At 38.3% G+C, this 20,864-nt stretch overlaps 1 long non-coding RNA gene across 1 annotated transcript in view; it reads left to right on the top strand.

The window, feature by feature from the left end:
* Positions 1-858: 858 nt before the first annotated feature.
* LOC139357012 (uncharacterized) overlaps positions 859-20,864 on the top strand; it is a 584,556-nt gene continuing 564,550 nt past the window's right edge. The window contains exon 1 of the long non-coding RNA XR_011609618.1: positions 859-987. This is a non-coding gene — a long non-coding RNA (uncharacterized lncRNA). The remainder of the gene's footprint in view (positions 988-20,864) is intronic.

The following is a 20,864-nucleotide window of genomic DNA, read 5'->3' as shown; positions in this document are numbered from 1 at the left end:
AAGCTCAGAGTTGTTTAAAAAGAATAATGTAATTAGAATCTAATAAGATGTTGTCACCAATTCCTTTATGACCCACTGGATCTAATGAGCTCAGATATTTGCCAAATGACTGCTAGTGCTCATCCACATTCCCTTCTTCCTGGTCATACATCTAGACTACATATTCCAGTCTTCCCTCCAATTTAGGTGCAGTCAAATGACTGAGTTCCAGCCAGTGGGGTTAACAGAAATGATGTATATTGCTTTTGGGTCTAGCCCACTAAAATTCCCAAAACCCCTTTCCCTAACTGCTGTTGGAATGGGGAGGTCTCTGAGGATGTGGTGGAGTGAGAGGCAAAAGGAGTTTAGAGCAGAGTCTTCTTTTCTCACTGCCCTCAAATAACCCACATTGCAATGGGACATTAAACAATGAATTTTTATTGTGTTAAACTAGTGAGAATTGGGAGTTATTTACTATAGCAATGGTCTTACCTAACTGATACAGTATCTGTGGAAACTATGTTTGTTGTTTTGAGCATGTGGCAAGCTCTATAGAGGTTTGGAGCAAAGCCATATTTTCTCAGCAAGTAATTGTATTTTAAAGGAGACAGACCCTGGCTTGTTACTGGGACTTCATAGAGACTAAACGCAAGGTGACCATGCTATCCAAGCTGTGTCCATCATGCATTCAGATTCATCTGACTGACTGAGCCAGGAAGCCAAGTGTTCCCATGGGTGCTCCTTCAACTCCTTCAGAAGTTGAATTCATGGAACATGACTCAAGCGTGTCGTGTTGGCACAAGGTGGCTAATAATCCCACAGTGCCTATTTTTGCCACACTGCTCCTTCTTTCTCAAAATACTATTGTGGCCTCAAAAGCAGTTTCCAAATGACAGTGGAGAGAAAAACAGATTCATTTGAGATGATTCAACATGATATGCTGGCACCAGTATCACAACCTGGGGCATGGTTGCTCCTGAGAGCAGTCAGGGAAGAGAAATCCTCCAGGTCGGTAGAATTTTTTATACTTACTAAATTTTGTGTTCATAGATAAAGAAGATACCCTCAAAGCATATTCTCTACGTTATGAATAGTCTTTAAATATTAATTGGATAATATCACTTGCTTGTACAAAATTATTCTGTGGCTTACTATTATACTTCACATAATTTTATACTCCTAACTTCTGTCTACAAGACTGTAGGGGGTATAGCCCCGGCTGGACTCTAGAACTTCAATTTGAACTCTTATTTATTTTGCTGCTCTAGCCACTGACTTTATTTCAGTTCCCCAAAGCACCGAACTCTCGGCTCATTGAAGGTTCCTGTGCAGACCTTCACCTTGGCTAACTCACAGCACGGCTGGGCCTTTCTAATCATTCAGGTTTTAGCCCTCTGATAGATCCTCACTAATCAGGTGACCCCCTCTGATAGATCCTCACTAATCTTTCAACATAAATTAAGCTTCCTCTGTTACTCTACCTTTTCCAACTTTTCTTTGGCTCTCTGTTCTTTCCCTTCATAGAAGGTACTACTATCTATATAATTGTTTATGTGTTATTTTACTTAAAAGTCTTCTTTACTGTATCATACATTCTGTAATAGTGAAGTCCATGTTTGTTTTGTCCACCGTGGGATGTAGAACACCTACGCAATGCTTGGCTCATAGTGGGTAGATGAGAAATTTTCAGTGAAGGGAAAAAATGAACAACAACAAAATCAATAAACAGCTATCCCATTTGGAAAGAAATTAAGCAGAATGTGAGTCTCTAGGCCAAGTGCAAGTGTGCAGGTACTGGGAGAGTCATTTGATTCAACAGAGCCATGGGGAAGAAAAAAAATAGAAAGCTGGTAGAACAAAATCAATGATTCTGCGTGGGATGTGAAGAGGTAGATAAGACACAGATATGGAGGGTGGTGGAACAAAGAAGGTCTTATAAATATCAGGATCTAGCCGAAGATGAACAGTAACTTTCCCAGGCCCTCCAGTGGCACTTTGAAGGGATAGTTTACCTAACCCTGACTGGCTTCCTACATTCCTTCATTTTCTCATTCTTTTGTTATTCTTTTTCTTTTTCTAAACCAAACAAGAAGACATAAAGCAACTAAAAAATTGGATTTTCCAAGATTTTTGGCCAAATTATTGAGGAAGATAAAGGTAATTCATAGCCAATGAAATTTCCATGAGCCTCCTAATTTATTCATTCAAGAAAAATAGTATGTAGGTTACTGTTCACCAACAAAATAAAGATTAATTTTCCTAATAACATGTTTAGTTTTTTCCTGAAAAACTATTGTAAAAATGTTTTTATAGGCCTAGACATTCTGCAAAATACAGCTTATAATTAAAATTCTAATAGCATCAAGAGAGAAAATTCCAGATTTCCAACTGAAAGTCATCCCTTAAGCTGATTAAATGCTAATATCAAACAAACAAACACCCACATATAAAGAGCAGATCACTAAAGGTCATAATTTTGAAGGTGGAAGGTTAAAAAACAGAAATTCCTGAGGATGACTAGATATTACTCTTAATTTCAAAATACTTTCAGTTTCAGTTACTGTTTTCAAGATGCCAGAAAATCCTGTAGTCATTTCAATCATTTATGCCTAAAAATTTTCCCATAGTAATAACATATTTGCTAGGACACCATTACAAAAGAAGATCTGTGAGATTAAAGAACTTGGCTGCTTTGTGATATGTTTATTCCTTTCTCCTTGTGACAAAGGCATTTTCCCCACCAATATTAAAAAAAGAGTGCTCTGATGTATATTTAAACTCGGGAGTTATACCTGTTTAAACAGCCAAATACGACTCCCATAAGAAATTTGTTGTAATCATGGGTGTATCAGACAGCATTATTAATGACAAGCAACAGAAATGAACTAATTTAAGTAGTAAAGAAATTTGTTAGGAAATAGGCAACAGCTCATAAAGTCTTCAAGAGGACCAGAGACCTGACTTGTGGGATATGCAACCAGGAACAATGCCCTGAACTACACATATAGCTATTACTACTACTGCACACAATCAAGGCGCCCAGTACCATCAACACCTTTTGGGCATTTCTGTCCCTACAAACTGGATGCAGGTGCTCATTCTGCTGCTCCTGCCCTGCCCCCAGTCCACCACAATGGATTCTATGTGGACACCGTTTTCTTGCATCTTTATCATGAGATTCAAAGTTGAGGGAAGATTTATCTGATTGCAGGAGCCTGGGTTATAAGTCTGTGCCATAGCTTCTCAGATTCTGTATTGAGAGGTAGTCTTTTCCATAAGGCAGACATGTATCTTGGACATAGGGAGGATGATAGGTTCATGGATGATCTAAAGGAATAAAAAATGTCTGCATAGTGGAGTTTGATTTTGATTTTACTTCGTGTAGTTTTCTTCTTTTAAAAATAAAAGAATCTCCAATTTCTGAAGTATTTAATAAAATCAAAATGTTTTGGGAGTATAAAACCTGGGTTCAAAGCAAATCTTAGTTACTTAAGCTCATCAAGCTTCAGTTTTCTCGTGTGTGTGTGTGTGTGTGTGTGTGTGTGTGTGTATTTCAAATTCCCACATTGATAGGAATTTTATTTCATTCTTCTGCTTCATATTGATACTGGGATATTCCAATGAAATTATGTGTATGAGAGCAATTTGAAAATTTAGATGAAAGGGATTTAGAGTCAAACAAAACCAGATTCAAATTTGAGCTTCATCCGTTATCACATGTATGACATTAGAGTTGTTATTTAAATTATCCAAGCTTGAGTTCCCAATGTTAAGTGGGGATAAAAAGGCTTTCAGAATTCTTAGGAATGAAATGGGATAATATGATTAAAAACTTGGAATAATGCATTACACATAAAAGGAACTCAACAGAGGGTCATGTTTGTATAGAAACACACACATGCACACACGTGCACACACACACAAATTTAAAGAAGCATGGCAATGATATTAATGCTTTTCCTAAACAGGAGCTGTTGGAGCTGAAATTAACATGAGGATAATTTCCTCTCCTAATATGTAATCATCAATTCTTATATGGTATAGTTAGAAATAAGAAATATGTTATTTAAAAAAAAATTTCAAGTAAATTTTTAGTTGTAAAGTATTGTCATTGATGAAAATATACAATTATAAATATGTTACCACTGAGAAAATCTGCTCAAATTCTGAATACAAATAAAATCTGAAAGTGCCAAATAACTTTATAAAAAGATAAGTAAGGGAAAGGGCCTTCTCATCAAACATCATTGTTACTTTCTCTTCATCCATGTTTTCTGTTGCTATTTTGCAAACAATAACAATAGGAATTATAATAAAAACAATTTTTGAAAAAAGGCCATCTTTTTTTCTTTTCTCTTGAGACAGAGTTTTACTCTGTTGCCCAAGCTGGAGTTCACTCGTGCAATCTTGGCTCCCTGCAACCTCCGCTTCCCGGGTTCAAGCACTTCTCATACCTCAGCCTCTCAAGCAGCTGGGATTACTGGTGCACACCGCCACACCTGGCCAATTTTCTGTAGTTTCAGTAAAGATGGGTTTCACTATGTTGGCCAGGCATAGTAAAGATGGGTTTCACTATGTTGAACTCCTGGCCTCAAGTGATCTGCCCACCTCAGCCTCCCAAAGTGCTGAGATTACAGGCATGAGCCACTGTGCCCAGCCGAAAAATACCATTTCGCAACTTTATTATCTCTTAGGTACTTTACACAGAAAGAATAAACATTATACAATTTACATTTCTTTAAGTACATTCTAAGAAGTGTCTCTTACTCAAAAACCAAATCAATATAGAACCTCACAAATTCCATCCACGTTAAGTGCTACATTTTAAGGTCTCAAACAACAAACCCTGTGAATTTTCCATTTACTCTATTAGATTATTATTTCTTCTTTTTTTATGTGGCTCCTCTGATTTTGACACAGAGTCTCAATCTCTCATAAGTCAAATAGTGTTGCCAACAGAAAATTTTTATGTTTCATAGTAAGCAGTTCATTGTTGACATCATTCCTTGCCAGACATGTGAGTTTTATTTCTGCAACATAGTGAATTTTTTTCTTTTTAAAATTGTATATATTTAAGAATATTTAAGGTGTACAACATAATGTTTTGATAAGCACATACACGGTGAAGTGGTTACTATAGTAAAAAGTTTTCTCTGTTGAGGTAAAATTTGCATATAGTGAAAAGCACAGATTTAATGTGTACAATTTATTATTTTGACAAGTGTAAAACATTGGCATACTTAACACCCCAATCAATACCTAGACTATTTCCACCCCTGTAGAAAGTTCCCACAGGTCCCATTCCAGTTAGCCACTACCCCCACAGCCTGTGGGCAAGCAGTGTTCTGATTTGTATCACCGTAGATTCGTTCTGGTGTTGTTGAACTTCATATAAATGGATTCATTCAGTGTGCACTCTTTCATCCAGCTTCTTTTCTTCTTTTGCTGGATACACACACACACACACACAAATATATATGTGTATATATATATTTTAGATTTACCAATATTATTGTATTTATCAACAGTTCATTTTTTTACTGGTGACAGGTACATCATTGACAATTTATTGACATTTTTCTGTTGATGAATTAGAAGGTTTCTGTTGTTTCACTATTATTAATAAAGCTGCTGTAAGCATTATGGCTCAATTCCATTTGTAGACACATGTTGTCCTTGTCCAAATACCTAGGAATAGATTAACTGTGTTATATGATGGATGTATGTTTAACTTTTTAAGAAATTGTCATATGGTTTTCCAAAGTAGTTACGCCATTTTACACATCTACTATCGATGTATGAAATTACAAATTGCTTAGCCAATATTACGTGATTTCAGTGTTTTGCTAATTTGAAGTATTGCAGTGATTGTGTAGTGGCATCTCAATGTGGTTTTATTTTGCATTTCATTGATGACTAAGGACGTTAGTACCTTTGTCTATCTACTTGGGTTGTTAGAATATCTTCCTTTATTAACCCTGCAGGTTTCCCCTACTTTTTATTAGGTTGTTAATCTTTTATTAATGACTTATATGGCTTTTAAGTACATTCTGGACTTAAGTCTTTTGGCAGATCATATTTTGCAGATACTCTGTTCATTTCAATTTTTCAGTCTAATTTTTTTTCTGTTGTTCATATTGTGTAATTTCTATTCTCTCTTCAAGTTCACCGATTCTTTTCTCTGTCTTCTGGTGTTGAGCCCACTCAATGAGTTTTTATTTCTCTTACTATATTTTTCAGTTCTAATATCTTCATTTGGTTCTTTATGTCTTCTACTGTTTTATGAAACATTTTAAAATTTGTTTCAAGCACATTTGTAACTGCTCACTGAAGCAGTTTTATAATGATTTCTTTAAAATCTTTGTCAGCTGATTAAAATATATGTCATCCCAGTGTAGGCATTTATAGCTTGTCTTTTATCATTCAACTTGAGATGTTTTCTTTCTGGTTCTTGATCGGATGAGTAATTTTCAATGGAATCTTGTATATTTTGTGTATTTTGGTATAAGACTTTGGATCTTATTAAAATCACCTCCTTTAATAGGCCTCCTCTATACTGCACTGGTGGGAGGAGTGGCCACTCACTGCCTACTTAACTGCCTGACAGAGATGGAACTCCCAGTTCCCCTCTTAGCCACCATTGACCCTCAAAGGGGAAGAAGTGCCTCATTACTGCTGGGTAGGGATGGAATTTCAGGCTCCTCATTAGTAATCACTGACACTACCCTGGCTGGGATGAGTAGCAGTGACTTTTTACTGCTCTCTCCACATCTTCTAATGACATGGCAGATGGTTGACCTCATTACTGGAGGTACCACGAGGTCTCCTTTGATACCACCTGAATGAAGAGGGGTAGGGACATTTCATTACAGTCAGGTCACTATGTCAGTCTAGGCTCTCCATTCAACTTTTGATGATGGGGTTTGGTGTGGGATTGCAGTTTGTATTCTTTGGTATTTGCTTGGAGTAGACAGATTATGGTCTAAAAGTTTTCTGTCTTGCTAGGCTGTCCCATTTCTGGTCTTTTCATAACTGATGGCAGACTTTTTGGGATTTTTTTTTTTTTTTTTGTCTGTGTCCATTAGCAATTCCACATTGTTGGTTTCTCTAACACCCAGCCTGGATATGTGAAACAAAAAGAAAACCTAAGGAGCTCACTGCCATTCTGTCCCTTGGATCTTTAGCCAGCTTGTTTTTTACTCTCCACCTCTTAATGTCTTTTTATGTTTACTTGATATATAATGTCTAGGGCTTTAGGCTGTATTTAGAGAGAGGAAGAGGGAAAAGTGCATTGACTCCATCTTTCCAACATAGAAGTAGACAGGGCAGGTCAATTTTAATTTCATTTCTAGTCTTAGGCCTTTACCCTCAGGCCTAGTTCTTACCCCTACTTGTGGCCTTTCCTGGGTTTTCATGGAATGCCTGAGAGCCCATATCACAGAATGCCACCCAGCCCATAAAAGTTCCCCTATATGGGCTGGGTGGAGACTCCTATAACCTCCTGGCTCTCGATGACCTCTGTTATGTTGGTTCAGATTCCAGTCCCATACCAGTCATTCTGTGCCTCACCATGCATAGTTTTGCTCTGAATATGTGTATCCTGATTTTTGGTCAATAATCTTAGAAATTCCACATACACGCTCCTTAGATCCACCTGTGTATATATTTTGGCTCTCTTGTACTTTGCCTACAAATTCTAGATGCTTCTGCAACCTCAAGCTCTAGTCTTTGCCTCTTCAGGTCAGGGAGGTCACTATCCCCTTGTTAAGCCTTTTTTCTCCATTGTGGTTTGACCATTGCCCTAGACAGAAAGGCTGGAAAAATATGGGGCTTACCACATTTCTTTTCTTTAACGATCATGGTATTTCCTTTATTTAAGGATCATGGTTCTGAGAGGTCTGTAGACCAGCACCTGAAAACAATTGCCTCTTTTTTTTTTTTGTCCAATTTCAAACTTATTTACATGTAGGTAATGTAGTACCACTTATAATGACTAGAAGTAGAGATCTCTATGCTGGCTTTTAATTTTTCAGTTATTGAGTAAATTGTTAGCAAATATATGTGACAGAGATACTTAGATTTGGATTCATTCAACAAAAAATTAAAACTTTTCCAAGTTTACCCAGTGAGATCTATTATGTGGCTGACAGGGAAAATATATATTATGTGTTAGTCAGAACTCTCTAGAGAAACAGAACCAATAGGATGTGTATGTGTGTGTAGACAGAAAGAGAGAGAGAGAGAGAGAGAGACTGGGGTTTATTATAGGGTATTTTCTCACACAATTATGGAAACTAGAAAACCTAATATCTGCAGAGTTGGCTAGCGGGTTGGCAACCTGGATCTCCAGTTCAGATTGTGTAATTTCTATTCTATTTTCAAGTTCAGTGATTCTTTTCTTTGTCTTCTTGTGTTGAGCCCACTCAATGAATTTTTATCTTAGTTACTGTATACCTCCAGTCTAAGCCTGGTAGACTGGAGACCCAGGAAATCTCATATTCCCATTCAAGTCTGAATGGTGTCTGCTGTAAAAACAGGAAGAAAGGATGTTGAAGATGAAGTCTGAAAGCATTTTTCTAGGGTGTTCTCTCTTCCTCAGGGGAAGCCAATCTTTTTGTTCTGTTTCTGCCTTCAACTGATTGGATGAGGCACACATACATTATGAAGGACAATCTGCTTTATTCAAAGCCCACTGATTTAAATGTTAATGTCTTTCAGAAACACCCTCAAGAAACACCCAGAATAATGTTTGATTAAATATCTGAGCACCCTGTAGCCCAGCCAAATTGACACATACAATTAATCATTACATATTATTTATGTACTTTTGAATATTTTCTGGTTGTTGCAAGTTAATAATTTTTAAAAAATATTTAATGTGCTTTAACTTACCTAAAAACATATATCTCATTTTACATACAGTGTGCATTACAGTAGAATCCCTACTTTCCATTTATCTCTCTTCTCATCTTCTCTCAAATATACTCTGTTTTTTATAGACATGCTAAATGTCATAGGGTAATGTCATGCTTTTTTTTTCACTTAACAAATATTTACGTACTTTGTACTGTAGTAGTCAGTGACTGCTCTGTAATGAGCTAAAGGGACATCACTTAATGATGGAAACAGAAAACATAAATAAGTAAATAGGCATTGTAAACAAATCAGATCATGTCATTCCTGTGCTCCAAAACTTCTATTGGCTTCCCATGTAATTCAGCATAAAAGCCAAAGTCTTTATGATGGCCTCCAAGTTCCTGAAAAATCTTCCTCTGGCCTCTTAACTCCACGAGCTCACTTTCCGCTGGTGTCCCCATCACTCATTTCATCTCAGCCGTTCTGTCATCCTTGGTTCCTTGATTGCAGAAGGCATGCTCCTACCTGAGAACTTTTGAACTGACTGTTCCTTCTGCCCAAGTATGCTCCCTAGGTATTCTTGCTCACTCCATCTGTATCCTAAAGCCTTTCTTAGATATCATCTTTCTATGATTATTTTAATTGAATGATTAACCATTCTGCTTAGCTGTAGCTCTTCCCACCTCCCTGTTACTCCTGATACCTCCTTAACCTGCTCTGTTTTGTTCCATTGTACTTATAACCCTCTATCATTTTATGTAATTTCTTTATATATTATTATTGTTGATGTTTATTATCAATATCATCTCAGAATTTGTTATATGTGAGCAGGAAGTTTTGCTGACCTGTTCATTACTATGTTCCCAAGTGCTTATCACATCTGTTGGCCCACAGTAGGCATTTCATACATATGTATTGAATAAGAGAATAAAAGAAAGGAGCAATTTTGGTATGCAGAATTGAGAAATAAATAAACAAGACACCAAGAGAAAAGCTGACAGGTTAAGGGAGGCCTACCCTATATAGGATGGCCAGAAGAGGCCCCACTAAAGATTAACTAACTGTTTTGTCAACATAGACTAAAGGATATGATGGGAAAATGTCCCAAGAGGAAGGAGCGATATGAACATCGAATCTACTGCAGAGAAGATAGTTCTCATTTGAAGAACTTGGAAAAAGCTCCTGTGGCTTGGGCACAGGGGAAAAAGGGAATGGACCCTGAATGGTGGTAAAGGGCTAAGCAGAGCCCTTGATCCTGTGTAGGTCTTGTCAGCCAAAGTCAGGTCTTTGGATTTTCTGGAAGTGCAGGAAGAAACACTTTCCAAGGAGGAGAATAGTGTGTTTTAATTTATATTTGCAGAAGATTTTTCTGACTGCTGGGTGGAGAATCCCAGCAGTACAGAAGGCAAGAAGACTTTTTAAAAATCTATTAAAATTTCTGTAAAAGATGATGATGTCTTGGAGTGAGGTGGTGACTGTTTAGTGAGAAATGGAAAGATTTACAATATATTTTGTATATAGGAAACACAGTTCTTGCTGATGGGTTAGATAGGGGTACAGTGAGAGAGACAGGAATAATTAATGATTCCTTCCACCTTCCTCTAAAATTCCCAAGCACTAAATGGGTAGTTTCACCTTCAACTTATAAGAGCAGGGTGGGATGACATTTTTAGATGGAAAATCAAGAGTCCCTTTGTGCACATGTTAATTTTGAAATGTTTTGGGAACATTCAAGTGGACATATGTAGTAAGCATTTGAAAATACAGAAGTCTGGACTTCTGATGAAAAATTTAGGATAGAGATGTGAATTTAGGAATTATCATCATAAGTACATTGTTTAAAACCATGAGAATGTTTGTGTACACCCAAGAAGCAAGTGTAGAGATGAAAGAAGGGACCTAATTATAATTCTTAGAGTTTGGGTTGAACTGTAAGCACTGGCCAAAGTGAATGATACCAATTGGCAACTAGTAAGTAGGAGAAAAGCCAAAGAGAAGAAAGTATCCTAAGAAGCAGGAAGCATTTTCCAGAGGTTCTTGGAATTATAAGACAAGGACAAACATATGTGCATTGAAAAAGAAACTCACTGTGGACATTCACAATGGTATTTTCAGAGGAGAGAAGTGTTAGGGTAAAATCATATTGCAAGGAGGTGAAGAGTGAATGAAAGGGGAGAATTAAGGATCTGAAAGGGAGAAAGGGAGCTAAGAAAGGAGATGGTAGTTACAGGCATATTGTTTTTGTTTTTTTATTATTTATTTTATTTGTTATTTATTTATTTTTGAGACAGGGTCTCCATCTGTTGTCCAGGCTGGGGTGCAGTGGCATGATATTGGCTCACTGCATCCTCGACCTACTAGGCTCAAGCAATCCTGCTTCAGCCCCCCAAGTAGCTGGGACTACAGGTACGTGCCACCATGTGCGGCTAATTGTTGTATTTTTTGTAGAGACAGCATCTCACCATGTTGCCCAGGCTGGTCTCAAACTCCTAGGCTCAAGCGATCTGCCTGCGTTGGCCTCCCAAAATGCTAGGATGACAGGCATGAGCCACTACATGTGGCATGGGTTTTTTTTTTTTTTTTGTACTGAAGAAAGTAGAATATGTTGGTACATATTCTGATGATGGTAGAAAGGTAGTTACAGCTGGTGCAGCAGAGTGAGGCTAGCCAAAGGAGCAAAGTCCTTGGCTGGGCAGGAATGGAGAAATGACATCCTGAGAGAACACTTTGTCTGTTGAGGGAGGAAGCAAAAGATGGGAGCAGATGCAGACTGCTTCCACTGCGTGTTCTTTCTGCTCTCAGCTGGGCTAATTCAGATGTCTGGTGGTTGACTGGTTCTTCAATGGAGTGCTGGAGACAGCTGGGTCACATGTGTCATCCTCTAGCGGATAGTTCAGGCATCTTCTCACAATGTTGGCAAATACAGCAGGAGTCCAATCACGTGAAAATTTCTGTTGTATCATATTTGATAATATCCCATTGGCCAAGCAAGCCACATGATCAAGGTTAGAGTCAGAGTTAGGGCAAACAAAGTTACATGGCAAAGAGTGTGAATACAGGGACCAGTGAAGAACCTGGGCTATTAATGCAATCTATTCTAGAACTGGTGAGGGCAGATGAGGGAACCTGGTCCTATGGAATGAGGCAAATTCATCAAATGAATGTTGTGAGAAGGAAAGGTGAGAGCTTAGAGCAGTGAGGGAAAGAAAAGAAATAAACTTTATAAGGAGGGAGAGAGATAACCTTTCATAGAAACTAAGTATAATTTTTGAGTGTCCTTTTGTGATTGACTGTCATGAATTTGATACCAATTTGACTACATGCATGATTTTCTTCAGCAGAGATTTGCTTCAAGAATGCAAATATTGGAGAAGGTGAATTCTTGGGTTAATTCAAGGTTGTGGATGTATTATCCCAGCCTATGGAGGTAAAGGGAGTTAAGGAAGTTTCAGTAGTTACTAGGGCATCATAATGATGGACCACATAATTTAATCTGAACAAGAAGAGAAAGAAAGACAAAGGAGGTTGGGCACAGTGGCTCACATCTGTAATCTTGGCACTTTGGAATGCCGTGGTGAGCAGATCACTTGAGGTCAGGAGTTCAAGACCAACCTGACCAACATGGTGAAATCCTGTCTCTACTAAAAATACAAAAAATTAGCTGGATGTGGTGGTGCACACCTGTAGTCCCAGCTACTTGGGAGACTGAGACAGCAGAATCACTTGAACCTGGGAGGCAGAAGTTGTAGTGAGCTGGGACTACATTGCTGCAGAGCAAGACTCTGTCAGAAGGGAAGGGAAGGGGAGGGAAGGGGAGGTGAGGGGGGGAGGGGAGGGGAGGGAAAAGTAAGATTGGTGAATTGGGGACTTTAATGAGGTCAGACAATGGTTTCCATGAGGATAACTAAGGAAGTACATTGGAAGACTCAAAGTTGTGGTTGGAGGGGGATCTATGAATGCATGATGTTGAGTCTGTTGTGTCCTTTTATGCCTGTGCTTCAGATTGTCCTGCCCTGTGTCTGTGGCATTTTACCTTCCTTGTCCACCTGAAAAACTAGCTCCTTCCCTAATTTTGTCAGGCTGATGTACATGCTCTTTCTCTGTTCTTACCTATGCATATCCTATCAGTAGGGATATTACATGTCTCATAATTGCTGTCTCATAATACCAATCCAACTGCACTGCTAGACTGGGAAGTCTTTGTTGATGTCTGCCTTCTTAATTGGCTGGCACAGTGCCTGATGCTCAACACAGATTTAGCTGAAAAAAGGAAGAGTTGACAATGACTTTTGGTGATGGAGACTATGAGGGTAGATGATATTGTCTAGGGCAGTGCTGACCAACATGGTAGACCCCATCACAAGTTGCTATGCAAACCTAAATATAATATAATGAAAGTTAATTAAATATAATTCAAAATTTCATTCCTCAGTCATGCTAGCCACATTTCAAGTACCCAATAGACAAATGTGGCTACTGTGTTAGAAAAGCACAGAGATCTAAAATTTCTATTAGAGCAGAAAGTTCAGCTGGATTGCTCTAACATTATAGAGCAAGAAGTTTGGGGGTGGGTGGGCAAGTGCTTATAGAAGATATAAGGAAGCACTGATAGAAGGTGAGAAGGGATAGAAAGGAAACCAGAGTGCTAGGACGTGGGCCCTAGCAATGATTTTCCACAAGAGGTTTGTAGGTTATAGGAAAAACTCACAAATTGCCACAAGAAATTAGATGTGTAAAGTGGTAGTGTTAAGAGACTTACAGTAAAGTGGTAGTGTTAAGAGAATGATTTTTTTTTCTTTTGGGATGGGAGAGTGAAGTATATTTACAAAGAGAAGTTTTACCACTAAGAAAAAGAGTGAAGAAGGGAAAGGATGGAGGTCATCAAGAACGCAATTTCCAGAGGCCAAAGGAAAAACTGGGATCTAGGGCGTGAGCACTGGGTTAGGCCTTGAGAAAAATGCACATATAAGTTTTTGTTTCGAAAAGCCAGACATCCATTTATTCAACTGTATTTATTGAGCACCTATTTGTGCCCAGCACTTTTTTAGATGTTAAGAATTCAGCAATAAGTAAAACAGAATAACTGGTTTTATGAAGCTTACATTCTGACATTGGAGACAGGAAAGAAAGAAGTAAAGTATATGGCATGTTACAGAATGATAAGTACAATAGAGAAAAAGAAAGCACAGTTGGAGGATGGAAAGTTTCAGAGGCACAGGATGGTGGTGTTATGGTTGTTAATTTCAGATAAGGTGACCAGAGGCATCTCAATGAGAAGGTGAAGGAAGGAGGGGACAGTCCTAGAGATGAGTGGCTATCAGATAACTGTGGAGGTAGGGAGAGAAATTGAAGGAGTTCATTTTTTTTTTTTTTTTTTTTTTTTTTTTGAGACGGTGTCTCGCTCTGTCTCCCAGGCTACAGTGCAGTGGCGTGATCTCAGCTCACTGCAAGCTCCACCTCCCAGGGTACACACCGTTCTCCTGCCTCAGCCACCTGAGTAACTGGAACTACAGGTGCCTGCCAGCTGACGGGCTAATTTTTTTTTTGTATTTTTAGTAGAGACAGGGTTTCACCGTGTTAGCCAGGATGGTCTCGATATCCTGACCTCATGATTCTCCCACCCCAGCCTCCCAAAGTGCTGGAATTACAGGTGTGAGCCACCATGCCTGGCCTGAAGGAGTTCATTCTTAATGATACTTGTTGCCTTGGAAAAATCTTGTGCTGAGGATGATGAGTATGGCAGAAGGTTTGAGTGAGTTTGAAGGAGGGGTGGTCCACTGTAGAAAGTCAAAATATCATCGTCAATAAAATTAATTAAAATATATATTTTTTTCACCCTGCACTAAAGATGCAGCAATGTGCTTTTAATTTACATAGTATTTTTGGTCATACTTTACCCCGCCACTGTCTGCTGCAGTCATTGAGTGGAAAATATTACTTGACTCCTATCAAAGTTTGCCTGTTAAGTTTGTAAATTTTGTGAACTGATACCCAACTTAAAATTTTTTATTATTCATGGGAAAAAAATCGCATAACTCAAAAACCAGATGCTAAATTACTAAAGGGTCCAGAAGACTATGAACTTGCATAATTGAAGAACTCGAGCAGAAAGGGTATTACAGTTACAGAATGGAGTCCCAAGTTATGTTCTTGAATAAATTTAAGGGAGTTAGCAGAGCATTTGAAGATTTTTGTTCCATTTTCCTTTACTTAGGATAAATGAATATATTCATAAGTCACTAAGGTGATTCAGAAAAACAAATTAAAAATGTATCTTGTAGGTTAAAGATTATATTAGAAGTTAGATTGTCAAAAGAGTGAGGCAATGTTGAAACAGTGATACTTGCTTAATGTAATATGAAGGATTCTTGATACTCTTGATGAAATGAAAAATGGACAACTTTCTCTGAACAGTTAGGATTGTAGAGTGCTGTAAAACTAATCAGATGCTATTTTGTCTTAGAAGCAGAGGCAGATTTTTATAATTTAATAAACATGCTAGAAAACTGCATAAAAATTGACTTGAGGGAAAAAGAAACATCTGGAACCTTTGCAGCATATATCTGGGAAGCAGGGCTGAGGAATCTATTGATGGAATAAATGACTGCCTAACTGGGAGATCCTGTCCCCAAGTATTTCCTCACAGGTCTCTTTCTATTGTGAAATTTCACTATTAGTAATTTATTTCTTTGTTTAAGCTTTGTGTGTGTGTAGGGTCCAGAATTCGTTTTGTCTCCCTTTCCTTCTCTTTCTTTCTTTCCCCATCAAATGTCAGTGCTCTTCAGCACTGACGCCTCCACCTCAGGCCTCTGTTCTGGTTACTGTGTATTTTCTTCTGCTGCCACCATCATGAGCCAACTGTGTAGTTGTGATTCTCCAAACCTCATCGACTGCTCTGGACTCACTCCACCAACAGCCTACTGGATATAGTAATAGTAATAAATAATAATGAATGCCCTTTCTGAATGGCTTACACACACCATATATCAGGCTCTTGACTAATAACTTTAAAATGTGATCGCATTTGATCCTCATTAGCCTGTGAGGTTTGCAGAGGAGGAAACCAAAACACATTAAATATAGGTAACTCACTCAAGATCTCATGGCTTACAGCAGCTGTGACCTAAACCCAGATCTGTCTGATTCTAATGCCCTTGCTTTAATCACTACCTTATACTAGCTTTCCATTTAGCTATGCCACAAGAACTTTAAAATCAACATATCCAACCAAGTATCATTTTATTCTTCCCTCATCTACCTCTTCTCCTGTGTTCTGGATCCTACTTAATGATCTCACCATCTACTCAGGCACTTTAGTGAGAAGCTGGGAGCAGGGCCAGCTTCATGGACATGTGACCTGTGTAATTGCCCAGGTGCCATGCTCAGAAGGACCCTGTGCTTGACTTCCTTTCAGCCATCTCCATCTTGATATTCTTAATAATTTTAAAATAATATCAGTTTGCGCTGGGCGCCACACATCACATAGCTTGTCCTGCCTAGAAGTTATCTTTGACACTTTCCTTGCCTTCCTGTGTTCCTCTAACCCTTTCCTCCACCTCTGATTTGTGATGCTCATTCTTTCTCTTAAACCCCACTTGAGCCTCTGCCTTCTTCCCTATGGTACTAAATTTCATTGTCTTCATTTAGGTCCTCAATATGTGTTTACTTGATTACTACAGAGTCTCCTCTCCCCCTGTTTCTAGTCTCAATTTCCCGTAATTGGTGCTGTGCATGATTTCAGAAGGAGCTCTTAAAGTATACTTGTTTATACTACTCCTCTTCTTGTAGCCCTTCAATGACTTCCCATTTCCTGTTGGAATAAAGTTGACTCCTTTTCATGGCATGTAGTGCTCTCAGAACACTGACCTTTGCCTGTCTCCTTAGCTGTGTCTCTCACTGCCTCTCTGTTAGTGCAGTTTTCCAGTCATGCTGAAATGAACACTGGGTTGACCATTTCATGCGTATGCACTTGATAGTCCTCATTCCTGGACTTCCCTTTCCTCCCTTATCTCTCATGATATAGCATAAATATGTCTTCCTAGGAAAAGGCTTTCCAGAACTTTCTCTGCTTTTTCCCAAAGGCAGTTGATCATCCCATTCTTTACAGCACTCAGGACTTGTTATATATCTTTACTAAAGACATAAAGCAAATACTGTATTAGGCTAAGCCATTGATATGGCTGTTTCTGTAGCCCTTGTAGCCATGGTTGGACATCTGCAATTTCTAGTAGCTTGATCTGTACTCTGTTGTGATTTCTGGAAATTTTATTTAATTGTGAGTTAAGGACAGAGACTTTTGTATTAAACATTGTGCTTCCATCATTGAGGATAGTACTTGGCACAGAGTAGGTGAATGAACTTCATGGAAAGAACAACAAAACGGAGAACATTGTGAGGACATGATTAACCTGAATTGAAAATGGTCACCTGTTATAATAAAATTATTTGTTCTAGATAATTGTAGAATGTGGACAGTTTTACATAAAGTGTAATCTCTGAGCCAAAGGAAACCCAAGTATTTCAGTATAAGGGTTCAACCAATCTGAAATGTTTCTTATAGAGTCCTTGTCAAAACTTTGTTTATAAGGCCAGTTTGTAAAGCTCAAGCTTTTACTGTTAAAGGAAAACTGTGAGAAAGAAGCTTTCAGGGATTTGAAGTGACTAGTTTTCTTTAGAGCCTAAGCAGATATACCTGTGGGCTTGGAAGAAAGCATTGCCATCTGACACAGGAACCCAGGATTGATAGATGATGAGAACCCTGGGGATGGCGAAGGAGGACAAAGACCAGCCTTAATGGGCTTTGAGAACCCATTTTGGTGCCACCTTCTAAGAAAAATCTATAACATTTACTGATGTTTTGTGGATCGCCATGAACCCCCCACAGTAATTTCCAATGTTTTCAGATTCTGGTTCTAGATTTAGCCTTAATACCTGCTTCAGGTTCTGTTCATTTTATCACCTTTGAGAAAATTGAAGCCCTGAAGCGTTCTCAGTCTGAATGTTTCTGTAGAAATCCCTCCCAGGAGAGTGCCTAAATAAGGGAAATGAAGCCTACTAGTCTAGGAATAAGGAAGGCATCCTAAGTGAGTGTTTCATGTTCCCACTCCATTGATTTTATATTATTTTGTTTTTCATTGATCATTGTATTCATGACACACAAATATTGTGCCCAACACTAGTCCATAGATTGTGAAATATAGAAAATAAAAGCTCAGATGCATCAAGAAATTTATAATCTACCTAGGATGCCCAATGCAGCCCTCCAATCTCCCAGTTAGAGAATGATTAGAGGTAAGCTTTTGTGGTACTGAACACCTACATAGGAATTTAGGTAAAGGTGTGGTTCCTTTGGGTTTTAGTATCAGAAAAGACATGGAGATGCTGAGCCTCCAGGTGAGCCTGACCCTAAAGAATGGACAGGAATGGTTGCTGTGGGCTTGTTCCCTCAACCATTAGGCTTTGATGACAGGATGAGGGCTTGTAATAGCTGGGGTTCTCCAGAAAGAAAGAACCAATAGAAGATCGATCTATCTATCTATCTATCTATCTATCTATCTATCTATCTATCTATCTATCTATCTATCTAGAGAAGTCAGTAAGTCCTGGAGTCCAAATCCAGAGAGCCTGGAGTTCTGATGTCCAAGGATGGGAGAATAATATATTCCAGCTGCAGGAGAGAGAGGAAATCACCTTTTTCTTCTTTCTAGGCTCCGGCTGATTGGATGGTGTGCATTCACATTGAGGGTAGATCTTCCCCATTTAGTTCACTGACTTACAGGCCGATATTCTTCAGAAACGCCCTCACAGACACAGCCAGAAATAACCCTTTACCAGTTCTCTAGGTAATCCTTATTTCAGTTAAGTTGACAGCTAAAATTAACTATCACAGTGCTGAAAATCACTGTGGGGTCATGAGATGGGGAGGGGAACGGTGAGTCCAGGGAATCTTTTCATATAAGGGGAAACATAAGACTTCCTGAGAGACTGATTATAGGCAATCAAGAAAGCAAAATTCAAGGTGTCTAGCCTAAAACCTGTCAGAATAGCAGTCCTGCTGGAGTTATTTGGGAACGGTAGTTGACTGGACTTTGTTTTGGGAAGGAGATGTGGGAGAAGGAGAGGATAATGCTTGACATGTAACTTGAGGAGCTAGACTCCAATGGGGAGCAGTGCTTTCCAGCATGTGATTTGAGAAATGCAGATTATGACAGGATGTTAATAGGTGCTACCTAAAGATGGATAAATAAATAAGTAAATAAATAAAAGAAAGAGAGAGCTCTATGGCCAAAGATGCTACACAGATTTCATATAAAACCAAGGCAATTTAGTTTTTTTCTGTTTTTTGTTTGTTTGTTTGCTTTGTTTTGGTATGGTAGGACTTCTCAGATTTTCTCCCATGAGAATATTCCCTGTAAGAATAGTCAATGTTCAGCAATTCCTTAAGTTACTCGATAGTAGTCCAGTGGAGCATTCCCTGGACTGTCATTTTATAGTAGATGATTTATAAAATAACAGAGAATCTCAGAGAATACACTGAGCTAGGCAGTGGAAGTTGCAAGGAGAGAACGCAATAGAGACCATGCATTTTAAGAAGTGGACAGTCATCACTCCCAAATGATTTGAGAAAAAAAATTTCTCTTCCATCCTTCACTATAAATAAATAAGAGATGTAAAGATAATTTGAGGATGAAAAGTGAGATTTGCAGCTGCCCCAGTAATATCCAGAGATATGGCCAGTGAAGAATCTGTGAGTCGTGGATGATGTAGCTCAAGGCAAGAGGGCTAATGATAGCAAGATAAACAACTAATGTTTACAGCTAGGTGCATATCCAGTTTTATTAGCTGTCAGTTGTTGCTTTTTAAAGCAAATGACAAAGATTTATGACCAGTCAAAGTTATCTGCTGTGCAGTTTAAGTTAATTGCTGCCATGTTAGATTTCAGAGCCAGATTCTATTTTGGGAAGACCAATTTGGCAGTTGCCTTAGCTTGTATGTCAAAATGAGCTGCATGTATGTAAGAAAAATGAGCTCCATTAAAGTTGGTTAAAACGCATGTTTTTTACTTTGAAGTGTAAACACACACACATTAGAGAAAGTTTTGCTCTTTTAGGATCTATGTAATATTTGGATTTAGGACTGAATATAGGGAACTACACATTTTGTAAATTCATAACCCTAGGCATCATGAATCTGGAATAGATGAGATGCTTATAATTACCAGAGGAATAATTTTTGCTACCCTACAATACTGTTTTCTATTTTATGTCTTTAGGACCAATACTGAACTTAAGTCTTCTGTTTATTTATCATAATAGATTATTTTTTTCCTTCCATTGACCCCACTTCCAGATTCACTTTGAAGGGTAGATGGCTGTTGATAAACAAACTCTCAGTGTATTTCTTCTAGAGCAGGGTTGGCAATGCCTTTTAAAATATTTATTTGTGTACTTGATCCAGCCAAGTTGTTCAGAGGTGCACTTTTTTCCATATGAGTCATAACAAATTCTGTCCCTATCACTGTGCAAACACACACATACACACACAGACACACACACACACACACACACGCAGACACACAAACTTCTAGCTCATATAGATAAGCTGTGATTCCACTGAAATGAAATAGATACCACAAGTCACACATGAATTCTTTTCATTAGGCCTTTCTTATCCCTTTATTGTTGTTAAAAACTGTGAGATTATTAATGGTTTGCAATATCTATTTTGGGATCTAAAATATTTCAATATATGTTTAAATGTTAGTAGGATAAAGCATTATAAAATCTAGAATTATCTTGATTCTTCTGCTACCCCAATATATTCCTTCTTTTTTTTTTTTGTATTCTATAGTTAGTGGCAACTGGAATTCCACTTGGGCATGTAATAAATGCACTAAGATTTTCAGGAAATAGAGATGATTGACATCTTGTCCCATCATTAACATGCTCACAGACTGGTGGTGAGAAAAATGGGGAGGGGAGGGTTGTACACATGTATCTCAGCTACACAGACTGTTGTGGCTGTTCTGA

This window comes from Macaca nemestrina, chromosome 11, assembly GCF_043159975.1.
Source record: "Macaca nemestrina isolate mMacNem1 chromosome 11, mMacNem.hap1, whole genome shotgun sequence".
In the NCBI taxonomy this organism is placed as follows: Eukaryota; Metazoa; Chordata; class Mammalia; order Primates; family Cercopithecidae; genus Macaca; species Macaca nemestrina.
Note: the sequence above shows the minus strand (reverse complement) of the source record. Positions and strands in the feature narration are given on the sequence as shown.